The 25,094-nt window shown below is 42.8% G+C and overlaps 1 long non-coding RNA gene across 1 annotated transcript in view; it reads left to right on the forward strand.

Moving 5' to 3' along the window:
* Positions 1 to 19,558, forward strand: part of LOC122563531 (uncharacterized) — a 26,742-nt gene extending 7,184 nt beyond the window's left edge. The window contains exon 2 of the long non-coding RNA XR_006315627.2: positions 19,136 to 19,558. This is a non-coding gene — a long non-coding RNA (uncharacterized LOC122563531). The remainder of the gene's footprint in view (positions 1 to 19,135) is intronic.
* The last annotated feature ends 5,536 nt before the right edge of the window (positions 19,559 to 25,094 follow it).

Here is a 25,094-nt window from a genome sequence, read left to right on the forward strand (position 1 = left end):
CTGAACCACTATACACTGCCAAAAACAATTAACCAGGGTCCTTAGTCTCACCAGAGAACTGCTGTCTGGATTTTAATGTATGTGGATGGTAGGATCCCATACGATTGAGGTCAGTTGCGGTCAAATTGTCCATCAGTGCTCAACAACTTGTTTCAGACAAACAATAGCTGCATGAATGAAAGTCACTAAGATCATGGTAATTATACCAACACCCCTCCATCAACTCATCACTGGCATGAAGTATAAAACAGAAGGTCAAAGTTAATAAATTTGCGATTTTGGTTTGATTTATGACTTTTTTGTTGTGAAAAGGATCTGACTGGTGTTCAAATTCCAGGTATTTAACTGAAGTGAAATTATAATTGTGTTATATTTCTGACATAGTATGACAAGATAATGTAAATTATGAATTAATTAGATTATGACAGGCTAATGCAGATTTTCTTACATGTTTGGCTGATGAGATGAGTGAACCTCGTCTATGTAACCTCTGTCCAATTTACAATAGTTTAGAGCATAGTGTGATACAAAACACACCTCCATTCCAAATATAATAAATTATCTGATTAATTATCACACAGAAAATACTAAAATGGAGTTGTGTTCTCTTTAAGCCAGAAATACAAAGTTAAGATCAATCTGTCAACATATGTCTTTGTGTAGGATCTTAATAAAGAATTTCACAGTCTAAATTGTGTCTCAACCATTCCACAAAATATTCCTGTGAGTCTCTTCCCAGAGCTTTGGGGGTAAGTACCTGAGTAATACGGATAAATAAATTGTTTTCCTGTGAAGGTTGACAGATTTGACCCGAAATAGTCAAAATCATGGATGATCTAGGTAGGGTAGGTCGTGAGGAACTGTTTCTATTGGTGGAAAGGTCAAGAATCAGAAGATATTGATTTAAGGTGATTGGCAAAGGACTAAAGCCGATATGAGGAAAAATGGCAAAACGTGGATTTATATGTGACTTTCAAAAGCGCCAGTAGTGAATACTATTGCAGGGCTCCAGGGAAAGGACAACAGAGTGGACCAGCAAAATTGTGCTTAGAAAAATTTCCAGCATGAACCCCATGAGCTGAATGTGCACTTGCTGTGCTGCAACCATTCAATGATTCAAAGAGGGTTAGGGAGGATTGCTGGAACTTGAATGTTGGACTAGATTTTGGTATGCACACAGATGTCAACAACAAGGAGCTTCTGCATGAAGAATGTCTCAACATCAAGATAAAACAAAGAACTGCAGGTGGTGCCAATCTAAAACAAACAGAAACAGAAATTGCTGGAGAGACTCAGCAGGTCTGGCAGCATCGGTGGAGAGAAAACAGATAACGTTCTGAAAAAGGGCTACTGGATGTTAACTCTTTTCTTTCCACAGATGCTACCAGGCATTCTGTGTTTCTCCAGCAATTTCTGCTTCGGTGTGTTTCCCTACAGAGGGAGCAACTCAGAATCTTTTGATAATTATTTGAAGCAAAGAATGTCCTGGGATTGGCTGGAGAGAATAAGGGAAAGGGCCAGGTACAGTAGCAAAGAGTTTCTAAAGTAATTACATAGGCAAAGGGTAGTTTCAGCTAGTGCTAGAGAGTGTGTGTCTGGGGAATTGAAAATTAAAACCATCCATTGGAGGAGGGTTTGAACAGGCGTTTGTCTGAGTTTACTATAGAAAACTTAGAAAATGTCCTGAAGAAATTTGAAAATCTGGACCATATCAGATAAGAGAAGTGGACCATTCAGCCCATTAGTTTCTTCTGCCATTCAGTGAGATCATCACTAATTTAGCAATCCCACCTTCTCCCCATAAGCTTTGATTCCCTTACTGATTAATAATCTGTCTATCTCAGCCCTGAATATATTTAAAGACCAGCTTCTACAGTCCTGTGAAGTAAATAATTCCACAGATACACTAGTCTCTGACAGAAGAGGTATAGTTAGTAAGTTTGCAGATGACACCAAAATTGGAGGTGTAGTGGATAGCGAAGGAGGTTACCTCTGATTTCAACAGGATCTTGATCAGATAGACCAGTGGGCTGAGAAGTGGCAGATGGAGTTTAATTCAGATAAATATGAGGTGCTGCATTTTGGGAAAGCCTCTTAGCAGGACTCATACGCATAATGGTAAGGTCCTAGAGAGTGTTGCTGAACAAAGAGACTTTGGAGTGCAGATTCATAGCTCCTTGAAAGTGGAGTCGCAGGTCGATAGGATAGTGAAGAAGGCGTTTGGTATGCTTTCCTTTATTGGTCAGAGTATTGAAGTCGGGAGTTGGGAAGTCATGTTGCGGCTGTACAGGACATTGGTTAGACCAGTTGGAATATTGTGTGGTCTACTTCCTATTGGAAAGATGTTGTGAAACTTGAAATGGCTCAGAAAAGATTTACAAGAATGTTGCCAGGGTTGGAGGATTTGAGTTATAGGGAGAGGTTGAATAGGCTGGGGCTGTTTTCCCGGAGCGTCGGAGGCTGAGGGGTGACATTATAGAGGTTTATAAAATCATGAGGGGCATTGATAGGATAAATAGATAAGGTCTTTTCCCTGGGTTGGGAGAGTCCAGAACTAGATGGCATAGGTTTAGGGTGAGAGGGGAAAGATGTAAAAGAGACCTAAGGGGCAACTTTTTCACGCAGAGGGTGATACATGTATGGAATGAGCTGCCAGAGGAAGTGGTGGAGGCTGGTACAATTGCAACATTTAAAAGGCATCTGGATGGGTATATGAATAGGAAGGGTTTGGAGGGATATGGGCCAGGCGCTGGCAGGTGGAACTAGATTGGGTTGGGATATCTAGTCGGCACGGTCGAGTTGGACTGAAGGGTCTGTTTCTGTGCTGTACATCTCTATGACTATGATTCTAAGAAGTTCCTCCTTATTTCTGTCCCAACTAGACAGCCCCTGAGTCTGAGATTATGCTCTCTGGTTCCAGACTTTTCCACAAAGGGAAACAATCTCTCTGCACACCCTATCAGTGCCCTAAGGATCTTATGTTTCAATAAGATCACCACTCATTCTTCTAAACGCCAATGAGTACAGGCCTAACCTATTCAACCACTCCTCACAAGACAATACCTGTATACTCAGGATCAACCTGGCTTTCTGTGGTCTTTCTCCAATTAAATAATAATATGCTCCTGTATTCTTCCTGTTAAAGTGTATACCCTGACACTTTCCTACATTATATTCTATCTGCCAAGCTTTTGCCCACTCACTGAATCTGTCCATATCCCTCGACAGACTCTGTCGTCCTCACTACTTCCCTTCACACCGATTTTGTGTCATCTGCAAACATGGCTACAGTATATTCACCATCTTTGTTTCATCATTAATAAATATGGCAAATAATTCTAGCCCCAGCACTGGTCCCTGTGACACTCCACTAGTTACAGTTTGCTATCCTGAAAATGCCCCCTTTTCCCAACCCTTTGTCTTCATTGCTGAGCCAATCCTCTATTTATGCTGGCATATGACCTCCAACTCAATGAGGTTATCTTATTAAATAATTTAACATGTGATACGCTATCAGATACCTTCTGTAAATCCAAATATATTACATCTACTGATTCCCTTTTATCTATCCTGCTTATTGCATAGAGTCATAGAGATGTACACCACAGAAACAGACCCTTCTGTCCAACCCATCCCTGCCCACCAGATATCCCAACCCAATCTAGTCCCACCTGCCAGCACCCGGCCCATATCCCTCCAAACCCTTCCTATTCGTATACCCATCCAAGTGCCTCTTAAATGTTGCAATTGTACCAGCCTCTACCACATCCTCTGAGCTCATTCCATACATGTATCACCCTCTCCGTGAAAAAGTTGCCCCTTAGGTCTCTTTTATATCTTTACCCTCTCACCCTAAACCTATGCCCTCTAGTTCTGGACTTCCCAACTCCAGGGAAAAGACTTTATCTATTCATCCTTTCCATGCCCCTCACAATTTTGTAAACCTCTATAATGTCACCCCTCAGCCTTGGATGCTCCAGGGAAAACAGCCCCATCCTGTTCAGCCTCTCCCTATAGCTCAAATCCTCCAACCCTGGCAACATCCTTGTAAATCTTTTCTGAACCCGTTCAGGTTTCACATCTTTCCAATAGGAAGGAGACCAGAATTGCATGCAATATTCAACAGTGGTCTAACCAATGTCCTGTACAGCCGCAACATGACCTCCCAACTCCTGGACTCAAAATCATGACCAATAAAGAAAAGCTTACCAAACACCGCCTTCACTGTCCTATCCATTTGTGACTCCACTGTCAAGGAGCAATGAACTTGCACTCCAAGGTCTCTTTGTTCAGCAACACTCCCTAGGACCTTACCATTAAGTGTATAAGTCCTGCTAAGATTTGCTTTCCCAAAATGCAGCACCGCGCATTTATCTGAATTAAACTCCATCTGCCACTTCTCAGCCCATTGGCCCATCTGATCAAGATCCTGTTGTAATCTGAGGTAACCTTCTTTGCTGTCCACTACACCTCCAATTTTGGTTCATCTGAAAACTTACCTCTGTAAGTTATGCCAACTGTACCTCTTATCCTCACATCCAAATCATTTATATAAATGAGAAAAAGTAATAGCCCCAGCACTGATCCTTGTGGCACTCCACTGGTCACAAGCCTCCAGCCTGAAAAACAACCCTCCACCACCACCCTCTGTCTTCTACCTTTGAGCCAGATCTGTATCCAAATGGCAAGTTTTCCCTGTATTCCTTGAGATCTAACCTTGCTAACCAGTCTCCCATGGGGAACCTTTTCGAATGCCTTACTGAAGTCCATATCGATCACATCTACCGCTCTGCCCTCATCAATCCTCTTTGTTACTTCTTCAAAAACCTCAATCAAGTTTCTGAGAAATGATTTCTCATGCACAAAGCCATATTGACTATCCCTAATCAGTCCTTGCCTTTCCAAATACATGTACATCCTGTCCCTCAGGATTCCCTCCAACAACTTGCCCACCACCGACGTCAGGCTCATTAGTCTATAGTTCCCTGGCTTGTCCTTACCACCTTTCTTAAACAGTGGCACCATGTTAGCCAACCTCCAGTCTTCTGACACCTCACCTGTAACTATCGATGATACAAATATCTCAGCAAGAGGCCCAGCAATCACTTCCCTAGCTTCCCACAGAGTTCTAGGGTACACCTGATCAGGTCCTGGGGATTTATCCACCTTTGTGCATTTGAAGACATCCAGCATTTCCTCCTCTGTAATATGGACATTTTTCAAGATGTCACCATCTATTTCCCTACATTCTATATCTTCCATGTCCTAAATACTAATGCAAAATAATTGCTTAGTATCTCCCACATTTTCTGCGGCTCCACTCTAGTAAATTTGTCAGTCGAAGATTTCCCCTTCATGAAGCCATGCTGTCTCTGCTTGATCATATAGTACATTTCTAAATGCTCTGCTGTTAAATGCTTTATAATAAATTTGAGCATTATCCGAATAACTGCTATTAAGTTAACAGCTTTTTTGTTGTTTTTGGCTTTTTTTCTTTCTCTTCTTGAATAAAGGTGTTAGATTGGCTGTTTTTCAATTATCCTGCACTTTTCCAGAATCTAAAGATTCCAGTGCATCCATTATCTCTATGATTAGTTCTTTTAATATCCTAGGATGCACCCCATCAGATCTAAGGCACTTATTGGTCTTCTGCCCTATTAGTTTCCTGAGTAATTTTTCCTTTAGTAATAGTTATTGTAATTATTTCCTCTCTCCCTTTTTCCCTTTGAATATTTAGTATTTTTGGAATGCTATTTGTGTGTTACTATGAAGACTGATACAAAGCATTTATTCAACTTCTCTGCCAGTTCCTGGACGCCCATTATTATTTCCTTGGCTTCATTCTTTGAGGTATCTATGTTTCCTTAGGCCTCTCTCATCCTTTCTGTATATTTAAAGAAGCTCTTGCTATCTGTCTTCATAATACTTGCAAGTTTATCCTCTAAGTATATTTTCTGCCTCTTTTTTTACTTTAAGTCTTTTTCTATCGGTTTTCCAAAGCTTTTGCAAACCTCTGGCTTACCAGTAATATTTTCCACATTTTATGACTTTTCTTCCAAATGGATGCTATCCTTAATCCTCAGGTGATGTGGTGGTATAGTGTTATTTTCATTAGACTGGTAATCCAGAGACCCTGGCTAATGCTTTAGGGACATGGGTTTGAGTCCCACCATTGATTTAAACTTCACAATCTGTGATCTTTGGAATTATTAGCCAGCCTAATGGAAACTATTACAGCCTGTACTGATTGTTGTAGTATCCCATCTGGTTCCAAGCTTTTTCAGATCCTTTCATTCGATAAAAGCGGGAGACAAAAAGAAAGAAACTTGGGCCACAGCATAACATAGAAGATTGATGAGGGCAGAGCAGTAGATGTGATCTATATGGACTTCAGTAAGGCGTTCAACAAGGTTCCCCATGGGAGACTGATTAGCAAGGTTAGATCTCATGGAATACAGGGAGAACTAGCCATTTGGATACAGAACTGGCTCAAAGGTAGAAGACAGAGGGTGGTGGTGGAGGGTTGTTTTTCAAACTGGAGGCCTGTGACCAGTGGAGTGCCACAAGGATTGGTGCTGGGCCCTCTACTTTTTGTCATTTACATAAATGATTTGGATGCGAGCATAAGAGGTATAGTTAGTAAGTTTGCAGATGACACCAAAATTGGAGGTGTAGTGGATAGCGAAGAGGGTTACCTCAGATTACAACAGGATCTGGACCAGATGGGCCAATAGGCTGAGAAGTGGCAGATGGAGTTTAATTCAGATAAATGCGAGGTGCTGCATTTTGGGAAAGCAAATCTTAGCAGGACTTATACACTTAATGGTAAGATCCTAGGGAGTGTTGCTGAACAAAGAGACCTTGGAGTGCAGGTTCATGGTTCCTTGAATGTGGAGTCGCAGGTAGATAGGATAGTGAAGAAGGCATTTGGTATGCTTTCCTTTATTGGTCAGAGTATTGAGTACAGGAGTGGGAGGTCATGTTGCGGCTGTACAGGACATTGGTTACGCCACAGTTGGAATATTGCGTGCAATTCTGGTCTCCTTCCTATCAGAAAGATGTTGTGAAACTTGAAAGGGTTCGGAAAAGATTTACAAGGATGTTGCCAGGGTTGGAGGATCTGAGTTACAGGGAGAAGCTGAACAGGCTGGGGCTGTTTTCCCTGGAGCGTCGGAGGCTGAGGGGTGACATTATAGAGGTTTACAAAATTATGAGGGGCATTGATGGGATGAATAGACAAAGTCTTTTCCCTGGGGCCGGGGAGTCCAGAACTAGAGGGCATAGGTTTAGGGTGAGAGGGGAAAGATAGAAAAGAGACCTAAGGAGCAACGTTTTCACGCAGAGGGTGGTACATGTATGGAATGAGCTGCCAGAGGATGTGGTGGAGGCTGGTACAATTGCAACATTTAAGAAGCATTTGGATGGTTATATGAATAGGAAGGGTTTGGAGGGATATGGGCTGGGCGCTGGCAGGTGGGACTAGATTGGGTTGGGATATCTGGTCGGCATGGACGGGTTGGACCGAAGGGTCTGTTTCCATGCTGTACATCTCTATGACTCTATGATTCTATCTGTCTTTAAAAAAAAACGCTTAAAAACATGATTAGTGAGGTTATGGCAGGATACTTGGAAAAATTACCGTGTAATCTGCAGAAGCAGCTTGGATTTGTAAAACAGAAATCCTGTTTAACTAATTTATTTGGGTCTTTGATGAAGCAAGATGGATGATGGAGCAAACATGTAGATGCGGTACACTTATCATAAGGTGGTTGATAAGGTGCCACATCAAATGTTGCTACACAAGATAACACATGGTGTAGGGATAACATATTATCAGAGATGATGGATTAGCAAAGGTAAAGTTGGCAAAGTCCCACAGCTCAGGCGAGGTGGCATCACTCTGTATTACAAACTAGCCATCCAGCCTACTGAGCTAACCAACCACCATAGGTCCATTGGTTAATGGGAAACAGACAGTAGGGATAAATGTGTCTTTTTTGGTTTGACGAGCTGTAATAGGAAGATTAGGAGAGCAGTTCATTAATTAAAAAGAGCGTGCTTGCAGAACTTGCGAATACAGAGGGATCTGATTGTCCTGGTACTCTATCACAAAAAAAGTCAGATGGTGGTTGGGAATGTAAATGGAGTATTGTCATTTATTGCAAGAAGAACAAAATGTAAATTTTGGGAAGTTTTACTGCAGCTGTGCAGGGTCTTGAGACTACATCTGGAGGGTACTGTGTACAGTTTTGATCTCCTTATTTGAAAAAAGATATACTTAACATACGAAACAATTCACATGTTTTGCCAGACCTGCTGAGTTTCTCCTGCAATTTCTATTTTTGTTCATATTAGATCACCAGAATCCGCAGTTCTTTGTTTTGTTATATAAACCAGTTATTTTAAAAATTTATTCCAATTGTTAGTCACTTTACATAATGAACAGATCATGTGGGATTGAATTCAATTTGACATCAAAGGATGTGACATGCTCATAATATCTTCAATTAAGCTGCACCATTCAGCGAATCAGAAATCTGTATTCAAATAAGCTGCAATTCAATATGTAATAAGGGAACATCACAAAGATCTGATGACTGTGGTTTACCTCATAATCCATCTATTGTGTGGTACAGGGCTTTTTAGTCAGTGTGGGTTAGTGTTTATGTGGTACCATTCGTCAAATTATCTCCACTTTTTTTCAATCTAAATGGCTGGATTGGTGACTGATTTCTATGATTCCAAGTGTACCACTAATCCCAATCAATGCAAGGCCACAGATTCGACAACCTGGTCTCGAATTCGTATGGAAAATATCCCAAATGACTTCACGAACTCCATCTGCAACGCTTCACCACCGTCCTCTGATGCATGTTTGTCTGACAAACTGTATTCTGAGTTTGTTAACTATTTCCCAGGAATGGCCTTGCTGATTGCCTGCTTGGTAATCCTAGTTTCCATCACCCTCTTTATTCTCAAGAGAAACAGTATTCACTCTCTATTGAAGGTTAGTTTTGATTATTCATTCATGGGATGTGGGAATCACTGGCATTTGTTACTCATTCCAACTTGTCATTGAGAAATTGTTTGTGAGCCCCCTTCTTCCTTTGTTGATCGTATGCCCACAGAATTTTCACACAGTGATAGTGATAGTGAAGGAGTTATGATAAAGGTCCGTGCCAAAATGGTGTGAGATTCGGAGAGGAACAATTGGTGATGTTCCTATGTATCTTCACCCCTTGTTTTTCTCCCCTGTAAAGGTTGGAAGACAGTGTCAAATGAATCTTGCTGAGTTGTTGCTGTGTATCTTGCAAATAATACACATGGCGTCTATGGTGGTGGAGGGCATGATTGTTTACAATGGGCGATAGGTGCTAATAAAATGGGCTGATTTATCCTGGATGGTGTCAAGCCTCTTGAGTATTGTTGGAGTTGCAGCCATTCAGGGAATTATTTCATCACACTCCTTTTGGATGATGCATAGGCTTTAGGGAGGCAGGACATGACCACTCACTGTGGAATTCCTGGCCTCTGACCTGCTCTTGTAGTCACATATTTACATGGCTGGTCTGGTTCAGTTTCTGGTCAGTGGTGGCTCCCAAGAAACGGGTATTCCTCTGATTCCTGTTTTGTGAGGACGCCTTGATGCCATTCTCTGTCAAATGCTGCCTTTATGTCAAGTTGCTCTTGCTTCTCCTCACCTGACCTCTGGATTTAATCTCGTCCTTGAGCAAGGCTGAAACAAGGTCAGGAGCTGAGTGGTCCTGATAACATTCAAACTATACATCATTGAGCTGGTTACTGCTGAGTAATTATTGCTTGACAGCACTTTCAATGACCCCTTCACTTTGTCCTTGATTGGGGTGGATGAAGGAAGTATTTGGCCAATTAGACTTATTCATGTGTACAGGACACACTGAGGAAATTTCCCACATCTTCGGGTGGTTGCCAGTGTTGTACCTGTACTGGAACAGTTTGGCTCGAGGTGCAGGAAGTTCTAGAGCTCAAGCTTTCAGTACTATTGCCAAAATATTGTCTGGACCCATAGCCTTTGCAATAGCCAATGAGCAGACATATGTTTTTTGTTGCCATGTGGAGTGAATTGAATTGTTTGAAGACTGGCATCTGTGACGCAGGGGACCACTGGAGAAGGCAGAGGTGGATCATTTACTTAGCACTTCTGGCCAAAGCGATGTGTGAATACTGTTCCAACCTTCTCTTCCATGTTCAGGCCTTGGACTCCCCCCATCATTTAACATATGGATGTTTGTGGAGCCTTTTCCTCTGGTTAGTTGTCCTTCAGATTCATAACTGGATTGCACAGGACTACAAAGCTTTAGTCTGATCCATTGGTTGTGTGATTGTTCAGTTTTTACTGTTTAAAATAGTTGTAATCTTGTAGCTTCATCAGGTTGACATCTCATTTTGTGGTATGCCTGATGCTGCTCCTGACATGCCTTTCCACATCCTTAATTGAATCATTCCATGGCTTGATGGCAGACGTGTTATCGAAAGCCACCCACCTTGACCAAAGTTTCATTCCCATTCAGAATTCAGCACCGTTTGTGAGCTTAATACAACAGCCACTGCAACTTATGTACCAAAACATCCCAAGGACCTTTTGCAGGGAGTAGGAAAATGGGCGCTGAGCTCAAGAAGGAGATATTGGGGGTTGTTCAAAGAGAAGTGAAAGAAGAAGATGGAGGTGGAAGGGTTTAGAGAGGGAAGTCTGCAGAATGGAATACAACTGCCAAAAGTGGGACTGAGTGCAAAGGGTTAGCATTAACACCCAAGCAATTAAAGTTCGAAGGAGTGGCAGGCTAAAGGACAACCTGGGAGAAACAGGAGCGTGGGAGGCTTGGAAATTATTATAGAGCAAGTGAGGGCCAATTGCATTGGAGGAGTTAAACACAATTATTTCCATTAGTGGGACAAATCCTGAATAATAGGCCCTACCCTTAATCAAGCTAGGCCTTGAAGGGGTGCTGACATGAAGCCTCCTCCTGACAAAGAGCAGAGGAAATGTGGAACTCACTTCATCACTGAAGCTCAAATGGGAGAAGCTATTAAATTCTTCAAAGTTGAGGGATTTTTTTTGTTACGCCAATACGTTAGGTGTTTCGGAAGCAGGGTACAGATAGAGATCAACCATGATCTAATTGGATGATGAAACAGGCTCGACGGGTTGAATGGCCTCCTCCTGCTGCGATGGGAAGGAAAATATAACAAACAGAAGAAAAGTTATAAAAGTGACCAGATCAGGAGGTTTTAAATTTTGAGGCCTCTATATCCATGAGCTTGGCCCTGCTCCCCACCCCTTCACCCTCACCTGTTTAACTGCTGCTTATCACTCAGCTGCAATAGACTCATGGAGTCATAGAGAAGTACAGCACAGAAACAGACCATCTGGTCCAACTTGTCCATGCCGACCAGATATCCTAAATAAATCTAGTCCCATTTGCCAGCACTTGGCCCATATTTCCTATTTATATACCCATCCAGGTGCCTTTTAAATGTTGTAATTGAATCAGCCTCCAGCACTTTCTCGGGCAGCTCACTCCATGCACGCACCACCTCTGTTTGAATAAGTTGCCCCTTATGTCCCTTATAAGTCTTTCCTCTCTCACCTTAAACCTATGCCCTCTAGTTCTGGACTCCCCCCATGCTAGGGAAAGGCTTTGTCTATTTATCCTATCCATGCCCTTCAAGATTTTATAAACCTCTATAAGGTCACCCCTCAGCCTCTGACACTCCAGGGATGTGACACATTATAGAATAACTTGGCACTTCACCTTGGGAGTAAGTATTGCTGGAATTAGATGGCTCTGAGGAGCCTACTGCACAGGATTTAATACTTGCAGTGGTGCGGGTGGGTTTGTGATGGGTAGGGGGAGGGGAAAGGCTAGAAACTCAGGGACAAAAGAAAGAGCACTTGACTGCAGTGTAGCATTACCAAGCTAACGAAGCACTCTGAAGGCTCAGTATTGCTTTACAGAAGGTTTAGTTACATTATCAAGGTTAGCACACTGATAAATTCATGATAATTGTTTATTCACATTCTTTCACAATTGCTAAATGACTGGCCCACACAGGAGGAGTCAAAATTACCAATTAAGTGAACACTCGGTACTTACTGAATTATTTCTGTCACTAAATAATTTCAGAGACTTTTAGATCGAATGAGAGAGCAAGGGTAATAAATAATGCTTTAACTGGTGGTATCGATTGTGATGCTATCTCTAAGCATTTTAAAGAGGAGCTTTGTGGACAGGGCTGGCTTAATGTGCTGACAGACTGACAAACCCTGCAGCAACAGACTTCCTGACATGAGGCAGACGAGGTGGGGGAGGGAATAGTGAACCAGCTTCTGCATTTTCTGTAGCTTCAATTTAGCTCTAGAGCTTTCCTGATAAACATTAACTGTCAAAAAGCACTGGAGGAAAAGGAATCAAGGGTGGGGAGAGAGAGAGAGTGAGACACACACAGAGTCAGCTTCTGGAGAGTTTCAATACAAAGCGCCTACAGCATTAAAGACATGTCACATTGTAGTCAACAGGATGAAGCCTCATTCAATAATCCAGCCTCCAAAAGGGACCTTGCTGTTTTAGTTAGTCTCCCTGCTATGGGAAGGATGTTGTGAAACTTAAAAGGATTCAGGAAAGATTTACAAGGATGTTGCCAGCGTTGGAGGGTTTGAGCTACAGGGAGAGGTTGAATAGGCTGGGGCTGTTTTCCCTGGAGCGTCGGAGGCTGAGGGCTAGCCTTATAGAGGTTTATAAAATCATGAGGGTCATGGACAGGGTAAATAGACACGGTCTTTTCTCTGGAGTGGGGGAGTCCAGACCTAGAGGGCAAAGGTTTAAGGTGAGAGGGGAAAAATTTATAAGGGACCTGAAGGGGCAGCATTTTCAATCACAAGGTGGTACGTGTATGGAATGAGCTGCTGGAGGAAGTGGTGGAGGCTGGTACAATTGCAGCATTTAAAAGTTAAAAATGACACAACACCAGGCTATAGTCCCACAGGTTTATTTGGAAGTACTAGCTTTCAGAGTGCTGAAAGCTAGTGCTTCCAAATAAACCTGTTGGACTATAGCCTGGTGTTGTGTGATTTTTAACTTTGTACACCCCAGTCCAGCACTGGCACCTCCAAGACATGGCGAACATTTAAAATGCATATGGACGGGTTCAGAGGGATGTGGGCTAAGTGCTGGCAAATGGGGCTAGATTAATTTAAGATATCTGGTCGGCATGGACAAGTTGGATTGAAGGGTCTCTTTCTGTGCTGTACATCTCTATGACTCTATTACTAGTTATACAGCTGGTATTTTCCCAGTCCTCTCACCAATCTCCACCTGCACCATTACATATTAACATGTTTTTCCAGCACTTATCCATTTTATTTTAATGATACAAATTTATACTGTATGTGCATCTAAAGTGTTAACCTTAATGATGGCACATGATAAATTAATGCAGCATGTATGTGCAAATGAACACCTTCAAGGCCAAACACACTGCAGTATTTGGTTATTTACATTACAAGTTTTATTTTAACACTGCAAGTGTTTGCGAAGGTTACTCACCTAAATACAATTGGCTGTATTGGGAGCGAGTGCTGGGTCTGTGGAGGGCATATGGTGGCAAGCAAGAAATGACACATTACCTCTGGTAGTTTTATAGTGTGGAGGAAGCTATATAATGGCCAGAAAATGATCCTTTAAGGGAAACCATCCAAAGGTGTTTTTTTCACTCGTTTGGGACAATGTAATCTACGTAAAAAATGGTTATGACTCAGTTCAGTTTCAGTTCCATGAATGTTAACCACCAACTTCTTGCCAAGAAGCCTGAACTCTGATGAAAGGTCACAGCTCTGAAACATTAACTCAGTTTTCATCTTCACAGGTACTACCAAGGCCTGGAGTATTCCTAGCACTTCCTGTTCTTTATTTCAGATCCCCAGCACCAGCAGAGTGTTGTTTTAGCCTTTGCTCATATGTGAGCTTTGTTGAGCAGTGTTGACCTCGAGGGAAGTTTCAGATGAACCCAATCCTCCTTTTGCTCAATGTGTATTTGTGCTTCCTGCAAGGGTTCATCAATGGTGAAGAGGGGACAGAAACCTAAATAACATCCATTCCAAAAGCAGGGCAGGTTTTGGTGGTCCATCCATCACCGTTGCAAGTTTCCCAGTGTGGGGATGCAATGGTCTCGAGCAACATTCCTGAATTTTTTTTTAGATTAGATTACTTACAGTGTGGAAACAGGCCCTTCGGCCCAACAAGTCCACACTGCCCCGCCAAAGCGCAACCCACCCATACCCTTACGTTTACCCCTTACCTAACACTACGGGCAATTTAGCATGACCAATTCACCTGACCTGCACATCTGGGGACTGTGGGAGGAAACCGGAGCACCCGGAGGAAACCCACGCAGACACTGGGAGAACGTGCAAACTCCACACAGTTAGTCGCCTGAGGTGGGAATTGAACCCGGGTCTCTGGCGCTGTGAGGCAGCAGTGCTAACCACTGTGCCACCGTGCCACCCACAATTTGGGTTGTTAAGACAGTCAAGTCTCTTGCCCCTCTTTACTACGTAGTTCTTTCTTTCCAGAGGGTTTTACAAACAAACCATAGATCTAGGAAGGGGCTAAGTTTGGTTGTGAAGGGTCTCCTTGCTGTTTGAGTGGTTTGGCAACAGGGGAGGCAACGGCCTAGTGGTATTATTGCTGCACTGTTGATCTAGAGATCCAGATAATGTTCTGCAGAGCTGGGTTCAAATCCCACCACGGCAGATAGTGGCATTTGAATTAAATAAATATCTGGAATTGAAAGTCCATGAATCCATTCTATTGTGAATTGTCAGGAAAAGCCCATCTGGTTCACTTCTGTCCTTTAGGGAAGGACACTGCATCCTCACTTGCAGGAAGTGCACACAATTCCAGCTCCTGAAGACTGTGTTAGGGAACTGGATGAACTCAGGGTCATTCGGAAGGCAGAGACAGTTATAGATAAAAACTACAGGGAGGTAGTTACTCCTAGAAATGAAGATACTTGGGTGACTGTTGAAGTGCTAAGGAGCAGTCAGCGCAGAGATCCCCTGTATAACAAGTATACCATTTTGGATACTGTTGGGGGGGACGAATTACCAGGATGAAAAGCCATTGGGTACAGGTCTCTGGCACAGAGTCTGTCCTTGTAGCTCAGAAGGGAAGGGGGGAGAGGGGCAGAGCATTAGTCACTGGGGAGTCCATAATTAGGGGGACAGATAGGAGATTCTGTGGGAACACGGTTGGTGTGTTGCCTCCCAGGTGCCAGGGTCCGTGATGTCTCTGATCGTGTTTTTAGGATCCTTAAGGGGGAGGGGGAGCAGACCCAAGTCGTGGTCCACATAGGCACCAATGACAAAGGTGGGAAAAGGGATAGGGATGTAAAGCAGAAGTTCATGGAGCTAGGGTGGAAGCTGGAACAAACAGAGTTGATATCTCTGTTTTGGACCCATGCCACATGCTAGTGAGGCGAGGAATAGGGAGAGAGAGCAGATGAACATGTGGCTACAGGGATGGTGCAGGAGGGAGGGTTTCAGATACCTGGATGATTTGGGCTCATTCTGGGGTAGGTGGGACCTCTACAAATGGGATGGTCTACACCTGGACCAGAGGGGTACCAATATCCTGGGGGATTATTTGCTAATGCTCTTTAGGAGGGTTTAAACTAATTCAGCAGGGGATGGGAACTGAATTGTAACCCCAGCGTATCAGAGGTTGAGAGTGGTGAGGTCATGAATAAGGTTTCAAGGTCTCAGGAGTGTACTGGCAGGCGGGAAGGTGGTTTGAAGTGTGTTTACTTCAATGCCAGTGCATCCAGAATAACATGGGTAAACTTGCAGCATGCGTTGGTATCTGGGACTTTGATGTTGTGGCCATTTCAGAAACATGGATGGAGCAGGGTCAGGAATGGTTGTTGCAGGTTCTGGGGTTTAGATGTTTCAGTAAGGTCAGGGAAGGTGGTAAAAGAGGGGAAGGTGTGACAATGTTAATCAAGGATAGTATTACAGTGGCAGAAAGGATGTTTGATGAGGACTCGTCTACTGAGGTTGTATGGGCTGGGTTAGAAACAGGAAGGGTGAGGTCACCCTGTCAGGAGTTTTCTGAAGGCCTCCAAAAAGTTCCAGAGATGTCGAGGAAAGGATTGCAAAGATGATTCTGGTTAGGAGTGAAATTAACAGGGTAGTTGTTATGGGGAACTTTTAACTTTCCAAATATTGACTGGAGACGCTATAGTTTGAGTAATTTAGATGGGTCAGTTTTTGTTCAATGCGTGCAGGAGGGTTTCCTGATACAGTGTGTAGACAGGCTAACAAGAGGCGAGGCCACATTGGGTTTGGTACTGGGTAATGAATCTGGCCAGATGTTAGATTTGGAGGTAGGTGAGCACTTTGGTGATAGTGACCACAATTCAGTTATGTTTACTTTAGAGTTGAAAACGGACAGGTATATACTGCAGGGCAAAAGTTATATCTGGGCGAAAGGCAATTATGATGAGATTAGGTGAGATATAGGATGGGGAAGGAATCTGCGGGGATTGGGTACAATTGAAACGTGGAACTTGTTTCACGTGTGTGTCCTTGATAAGCATGTACCTGTAAGGCAGGGAGGAAGTGGTTGAGCGTAGAAACCGTGGTTTAGTAAAGAAGTTGAAGCTCTTGTCAAGAGGAAGAAGGAGGCTTATGTAGAGATGTGAAGGCTCAGTTAGGGTGTTTGAGAGTTATAAGTTAGCCAGGAAAAACCTAAAGAGAGAGCTAAGAAGAGCCAGGAAGGGGACATGAGAAGTCTTTGGTCGGGAGGATCAAGGAAAACCCTAAAGATTTTTATAGGTATGTCTGGAATAAAAGAATGACAAGGGTAAGATTAGGGCCAGTCAAGGACAGTTGTGGGAAAGAGTTGTGTGTGGAGTTCAAAGACATGGGAGAAACGCTAAATGAATATTTTTTGTCTGTCTTTTTCCTGTGTGAATACTATGTTGTCAAGGAAAATACTGAGATTCAGGCGATTAGACTAGACCGGATTGAGTTCATAAGGAGGACGTGTTAGCAATTCTGGAAAGTGTGAAAGTAGATAAGTCTCCTGGGCCAGATGGGATTTATCCTAGGATTCTCTGGAAAGCTAAGGAGCAGATTGCAGAACATCTGGCTTTGATCTTTATGTAAATGCTTTGATCATTGTGTACAGTACCAGAAGACTGAAGGATAGCAAATGTTGTCTCCTTGTTCAAGAAGTAGAGGCAACCCTGGTAATTCTAGACCAGTGAGCCTTACTTCTGTTGTGGGCAAAGTTTTGGGAAAGGATTATAAGAGATAGGATTTATAATCATCTAGAAAGGAATAATTTGATTAGGGGTAGTCAACACTGTTGTGTAAAAGGTAGGTTGTGCTTCACAAACCTTATTAAGTTCTTTGAGAAGGTGATAAAATAGGTGGATGAGGGTAAAGCAGTTGATGTGATGTATATAGATTTCAGTAAAGCATTTGATAAGGTTCCCCCATGGTAAGCTATTGCAAAAAATACAGAGGCATGGGATTAAGGGTGATTTAGCAGTTTTGATCAGAATTTGGCAAGCTGTAAGAAGGTGGTAGTTGATGGGAAATGCTTATCCTGGAGTTCAGCTACTAGTGGTGTATCGCAAGGGTCTGTTTTGGGGCCACTGCTGTTTGTCATGTTTATAAATTACCTGGATAAGAACATGGAAGAATGGGTTAGTAAATTTGCAGATGACACTAAAGTTGGTGGAGTTGTGTACAGTGTGGAAGAATGTTGCAGGTTATAGAGGAACTTAGGTAGCCTGCAGAGCTTGCTGAGAGGTGGCAAATGGAGTTTAAAACATAAAAGTGTGAGGTAATTCACTTTGGAAGGAGTAACAGGAATATGGAGTACTGGGCTAATGTTAAGATTCTTTGTAGTGTGGATGAGCGGAGAGATCTTGGTGTCCATGTACATAGATCCTTGAAAGTTGCCAACCAGATTGATAGGGTTGCTAAGAAGACATACAGTGTGTTCGCTTTTATTGGTAGAGGGATTGAGTTTCAGAACCATGAGGTTATGCTACAACTGTACAAAACTGTGGTGCGGCAGCACTTGGAGTATTGTGTACAGTTCTGGTCGCTACATTATAGGAAGGGCATGGAAGCATTGGAAAGGGTGCAGAGGAGATTTACCAGGATGTTGCCTGGTATGGAGAGGAGGTCTTATGAGGAAAGGCTGAGGGACTTGAGGCTGTTTTCATTAGAGAGAAGAAGATTAAGAGGTGACTTAATAGAGGCATACAAGATGATCAGAGGATTAGATGGGGTGGACAGTGAGAGCCTTTTTCCTCAGATGGTGATGACTAGCACAAGAGGAGATAGCTTTAAATTGAGGGGTGATAGATAAAGGACAGATGTCAAAGATAAGTTCTTTACTCAGAGAGTAGTAGGGTCATGAAATGCCCTGCCTTCAACAGTAGTGGACTCACCAACATTAAGGGCATTTAAATGGTCTTTGGAAAAACATATGGATGATAAGTGAATAGTGTAGGTTAGATGGACTTTAGTTGGTTTCACAGCATCAGTGCAACAACAAAGGCCGAAGGGCCTGTACTGCACTGTAATGTCCTATGTTTTATGGTCCCGCCTACAGATGACTCCAGACCTGTAGTGATGTGGGTGACCCTTAACAATTAGGGATGAGCAATAAAAGCTGGCTTGGCCAGTGATGCCCTCATCGCAGGAATCAATTTGAATGTATTTGAGAAAGAACATCAGCCACAATCCAACTGAAGGCAGGAATGGCTGGCTCCTGGCCCCATTTTTTTTATGCATTCTCCCAATTCAACCTGAAATCATACCTGGGAGAAGCAAAGGAAAACATTTTTTAAAATTGCAAAGGTTAAAGGGAAAGACATCTGGGAAATTCCTGTGGGATCTAGTGGGGTGATTAAAAAAATTATTAATGTAGTGATACAGCGCATCAATGCTACTGAGGGGGATCAGGAATAAAAATACATAACTGGATAAAGATTGCCTCTCCCAGATCAATTCTAAGGAGATGATATTCCTATATCATAATTATTATGGATATGCATTTAATCCTTTTTATTTCCACAGATATTATATAGAAACTGTATAGATTTCTGTAAGAGAAGATGTGCTTCCAACAAAGCTGCTGAGCCTTTATCCCTGAGAGAAATACAGTGCCTACGTAGGGGAATGTTTGCACAAGACAGACTGGCAAGAAGACTCCATCTGGTGGAATGTAAACTCTCCGCTGTGGAAGATATGGTTATTTATGTTGTCGATCAAGTAGAACAGCAAAGGAGGCTCCAGTCTGAAAACATTGCTCCGTCACAGAGCTGCTGCTGCACTTGGTGCCAGAGATCAAATGTCTCCAGGAAAGAATTCGACTCAATGGAGTATGAACAACAAGGTCCTGTGCAGTACCCAGTTGCACAAAGAAGGAAACTCTCAGCCCAGTATCGTTAAATTGCTTCCAGAATCCTTTCACACAAATAAAATGTGAAATTAGCTGAATTTAGTTTGCTTTATTTCCATTTACTGTAGATTTAAAGCACATTTTATGATAATCCTTAAAAGGTTGGAATGCTGGCTTCTGTACCACAATAGTCAACTGTCAGTTTGTTTTTTCACCCCAGCCATACAAACCTGGTAGACCCAGCGTGTGATTGTTCAGCTGATCTCAGCCAAAGCAAGCATTCAGGGTGCTACAGTTAACTGCAGTACCACTCAGCGAGGGAAGGAAACAAAATCTATTCAACAACTGCCTAGAAAGAATGTGGATGTGTGCCGAGGTATGCGAGTGTGTGAAAGAAAGAAAGCCTTGTGTTTCTGTAACACCCTCATGACCTCAGGACATTCCCAAAGTGCTTTATGGTTAATGAAGTGCTTCTTGTCGAGATGATCAGGTGAGGAGGGGGGGAAGTTGGCTCTTCTTTTTTTTAACCTTCCCACAGTCAGCCACAACAAATATTTTTATTTTCCTTTTCACATGCAGCTGTCATACTTGAATTAAAATGAAAGAACCAGTTACCAAGGTTTTCTTGAGTGAAAGCAAGAGGCATTTTATTATCTAATAACTTGAGAAGTAATAATAAAAATGCAATGTCAAACACACACAGAGAGCAGGTTTATATTGAAGAAAGAGTGGTACAAGCAGGGAGAACTAAGACCACAAAATTTAAGAGCCCTCGAAATCTTTGAGATGTCAAATTTTAAACTTGAGACGAAGCTGATTAATTGTTGACTTGTATCCACATCACTAATGGAATCTGTAGATAAAGTATTCCATGAATTTTTTTTTCTCGTCCTTTCTTCACTGGGTGCTGTTTTCTGAGGTGATAAGAGAAGTCGGAAGGGAGCAAAAGCCTTCCTATTCTTCCAAATCTGTTTTTCTTTGTTTTGTTGCTCAAAGAACAGTTTTTGAAATATAATTCAGTGTGCATTCTAGAGTTTAGGCGAAAGTGAGGACTGCAGATGCTGGAGATCAGAGTTGAGAGTGTGTTGCTGGAAAAGCACAGCAGGTCAGGCAGCAGCCGAGGTGCAGGAGAATCGAAGTTTCAAGCATAAGCCTTTCACCAAGAATTCCTGATGAAGGAATCTAAGAAACGTCAATTCTCCTGCTCCTCGGCTGCTGCCTGACCTGCTGTGCTTTTCCAGGACCACACTCTCAATTCTAGAGTTTAGCTCCCTTGTGGTTTCAGCAGCTTTTAATGAAAATCTCATAAGTGGCAGGATGCTATTTATATGCATCAGCCTCTCATTATTAGCTAATATCACCTCATTTAGACTCGTAGAGTCATAGAGGTACAGCATGGAAATACACCTTTTTTTCCAAGCCGACCAGATATCCTAAATAAATGTCGTCCCGTTTGCCAGCATTTGGCCTAACTTCCATAAACCCTTCCTATTTCTAAGCAGCTCGTGATTCTCCCAGGTACCAGTGAGAAACTAAACAATTCCAGACTTTTAAATCTAAGCGGGTATTAAGCAGATGAAGCTCATCAGAATGTTCTCCAGGCCAGCATTCCAAAGTGTCTCAGGGCATGCTCCGTGGGTAGGGACTGCCTGCATTGTCTGTCCATGGAAGTCAGTAACAGCAGAACACCAGCCTCACCATATCAAGATGGCACGTCTCAGACTAACTTATAATACACTTCAGTGCAGCATTACTACATGCTGGTGCTCACAGATTCCTTGCATTGCAATGCTACAGGGTTTAGGATGATGATGGAAAATGACCTTGGTCAAGCCGGAGTGAGAATAATCATTTGGTGGACAGTAAATGACCAGACCTGTGCGAAATAGACCAAAACTAAATAACAGAATATATTGCACAGTGCTGTATGTACGGTGTGTCAGAGATACTGCTCACTCTGAGAGCTGACTCTGAAGAGGCAGTAGTAAAGATAAGGACTGTTCATGCATAACTAAAGCATTACTTGGTGATGGGATACCAGCCTCTGTGGTGTTACTTCAGGAAGGACAGTAAACTTTCTGTCTGCAATAAAATGTAAGACAGAAATACTGTAAGTGCTGAAATATGTGACAATGCAGTGAGCTATAGCAGAGATGTGAGGTCCAAGTAAGTGTAAATGAATCAGCACCAGCTCTTGGAACATTTTCACTCAGTGCCAATCTCCTACCTCTTGCCCCATTAATCTATACATTGTTTCCATACCCTACATTTTTCTCACCCTACTTTGCTTCTTCTGCAAATCACATTAAACCCCTGCCCTCTGCTTCTTGATCCGTTTACAAGAGGGAACAGTTTCTCATGATCCAATCTGTCCAGATCCCTTGAGATTTCAAAAACTTCTACCAAATCTCCTCTTCACTTTCTCTCCAAGGAAAATAGTCCCAACATCACCGATCTTTCCACGTAACTGGAGTGTTTTATCCCTGGAGCTGTTCTCCTCCATTCTTTCTGATGGGTCCTCATCCTTCCTGCAATGTGGCACTCAGTCACACAACAGACTGTTAACGAGAGTGAAAGGTCATGGAATAAGAGGAAGCGAAGCAACATGGATACAGAATTAGCTTGGGATAGGAAATGAGAGTGTAATGGTTAGCAGGTATATTCTCGTTCCCATAGTCAAAGTGTTAATAACATGGGAGCATTATTTTAAAGTGAAAGACAGTTGATTTGAAAGGGGATTTGAGGAAAATCTTTTGAGGGATTATATCTTGACTGTGCCTGAACCATCCCCTCATTGTTCATTACTGTTTTGTCTGCCAACCACTGTTTCCAGTCTGAAATAAAACAGAAATTGCTGGAGAAATTCAATAGGTCTGGCTGCATCTATAGAGAGAGAAACAGTGTTAATGTTCTGAGTCTAGTATGACTCTTGTTTAAAATTCCAAAGGTTCTGATGAAGAGCCACACCAGACGAAACATTAACTCTGTTTCTCTCTCCACAGATGCAGCCAGACCTACAGAGTTTCTCCAGCATTTTCTGTGCTTGTTTCAGATTTCAAGCATCACCAAGTCATGCTTTAATTATACATGAACAGTCCTTATCTTTACTACTGCCTCTTCAGAGTCAGCTCTCAGAGTGAGCAGATTCTCTGACACGCCCCTTGTTATCTGTCAGACAGGGCTCCCCAGTTGGACCAGGAAACTCATATTCTATTAGATCCAGCTGGCTGACCACATTACAGTTACTACACATGCCACCACTGACAATCAAGGGTGTGGACATGTTGCTGTACGTACTGCACTGTGCAATGTCAATGTCACACCTATACCATATTCCAGCAGCTTCCACAACAAACCATTGTATGTGCTTCAACCAAGTGGCCATAATTAATCAAAGTCTCAGTTCTAAAGAAGGGTCACTGGATCCAAAACATTAACTCTGCTTTCTGTCCACAGATGCTGCCTTGACCTACTGAGTTTCTCCAGCGATTTCTGTTTTTAACCAAATGGCCATGTCTGGAAGTTTAAGGGGATAGTTCTTAATTGAGTGTAGGGGGCTAAGGTAAGTCAGCAAGCACTGCCGCACTCAGTCAAAAGCATAGTCCAATCTCAGCCCAAGGGATTGGCATTAGTCATCAGGTGCTTGGTATGATCAGGAGCCAGTGGTCTGTCATCTACTAGTTTGGAGATTGGGCCATGCTCAGTCCTGCAGGTCAAGTCCAACCAGTTTGAGGAACACAGCTAGTAAATCACGGTGGAACTGTCAGTCCAGAGGCTGGGATGTCCTCAGTCAGAGATGTCCTTATAGGTCAGTGGACCATGATCAGTGCTGGATGTTTAAGCAGTACAAATTAAAGGGTATCAGGAGTCAGTCCATGCTTTGTTGAGGAAAGTAGGAAACTCAGGCATGAGGGATGGGAACATTACACTGAGATGCAGCAGGAGTAATGATTGTAAACGGCGCAATCTCCAAATATGCGCAGGATCTGATACAGCACAGGATGGAATGGGGAGAGGGATTTCTTTATCATCTTGGCAGAGGAGGAATTGAGTGAGATGAAAGTGTCTGGAAGGGCAGTTATAGGAAAGCTGGAGAGGTACCCCCAGTGAGTGAGTCAGAAGCACTGAGACATTTGGAAGGATGAAGTGTGTGAGAACCATGAGGTGAAGGTACTGCATGGGAGCCTTGGTGGATGGAGTATGCATTGTGGAGTTAATGTGAGGTAGAAGAGAGAAGATGGTGACACTTACCCTAGCAGAGGCTAGAAGATTATTGACCTTCCTTCAACATTGCAAGATGTTTCTTCACACCTGCATTGACTCAGGTAGCTCGCTCTCTCTCTCAGTCCAGGCTATCAACATCTTATGTGGTGGCTTCCTTTACTGGTCACAAAGGCCTCCCTCTCCACCACTTAGTTCACCTGGACCTCAAAGTCCCTGTCCACAAACTAGGATGCCATCCTTTTTGACCATGTCCTCTCAAATAGTGGTCAAGCAGGAGCCTTGGAATGGTAGTTCCTGGCTGGCAGAGTTTGTATTTAAACAGGGCACTCTCAATGTGAACATCCCAGCAACAGTAAGCACCAACGCCCCTCACTTCACACCCCCACCTCCCAGCTACTGCTTTTAGTGCACAAATAAACAAACAACACATCGTGGGGCCTGGATACATAGTCGATGAGGTGATCAGTGGAGAACAGCGTGAGAAACGTCGCAAGAGGTCATGGAGGCAAACCATAGAATCATCCAATCTCTACAGCATGGAAGAAGGCTATTTGGCCCCTCGAGACCACACCAACCCTCTGAAGACCATTCCACCCAAACCCAGCTCATCCCTGTAATTACCTATTTATGATGACTAACCCACTTAGCCTGCACATCCTTGGACAATATGGGCAACTTAGCATGGCCAACCCACCCTAACCTGCACATCTTTAGACTTTGTAAGGAATCTGAAGCACCTGGAAGAAACCCACACAGACACAGGGAGAATGTACAGACAGCCGCCCTATGAAACCCTCCATGTAAGTCCCTGAAATTGATACTCAGCCTAAATGAGGAGTAATTCTGCCCTTCATTTTTCTTTGATCAAAAGGGTCTTTTGCTTTTATAAAGACAGACTATCTGGTCATTATTCCTCTATCAATGGAGGCTTGATGCATACAGAATTGTCACAGTGTAGAAGGTGACTGTTTGGCCCACCATGCCTACATCAGTCTTATTTCCCCTTTTTGCTGCACATTATTTCCAATTGACAGCTGTATTTCTTACATTGCAGTGGTGACTACACTTTTAATGTATATTATTATCATATATAAAGTCCAAATCCTTCTTTTGCCCTGGATCTTCTCCCTCCCAGTTCCAGTGTGTTCCAGCTGTAAGCAATTTAATCAACTCTGGGGTGGTCCTCCCATGTTTGAGGAGTCTGTGGTGATGTGAACAGATGTTTACAGGATGGGTTAGTTATGTTATCATTGCAGTGATGCTTAGGGCAACACTGAGTATATAGGGCACAAGTAATCTATTTATTCTATGTAAAATGTCAAGTGACATCTAGTCACTGGTTAAACAAAACAAAAACCAATACAACTGCAGATGCTGGAAATCAGAAACCAAAGCAGAAACTGCTGGAAA

The sequence above is a fragment of the Chiloscyllium plagiosum genome, unplaced genomic scaffold (genome assembly GCF_037043375.1).
Source record: "Chiloscyllium plagiosum isolate Xiang-an unplaced genomic scaffold, Cpla_swu_hap1 HiC_scaffold_30, whole genome shotgun sequence".
Classification (NCBI taxonomy): Eukaryota; Metazoa; Chordata; class Chondrichthyes; order Orectolobiformes; family Hemiscylliidae; genus Chiloscyllium; species Chiloscyllium plagiosum.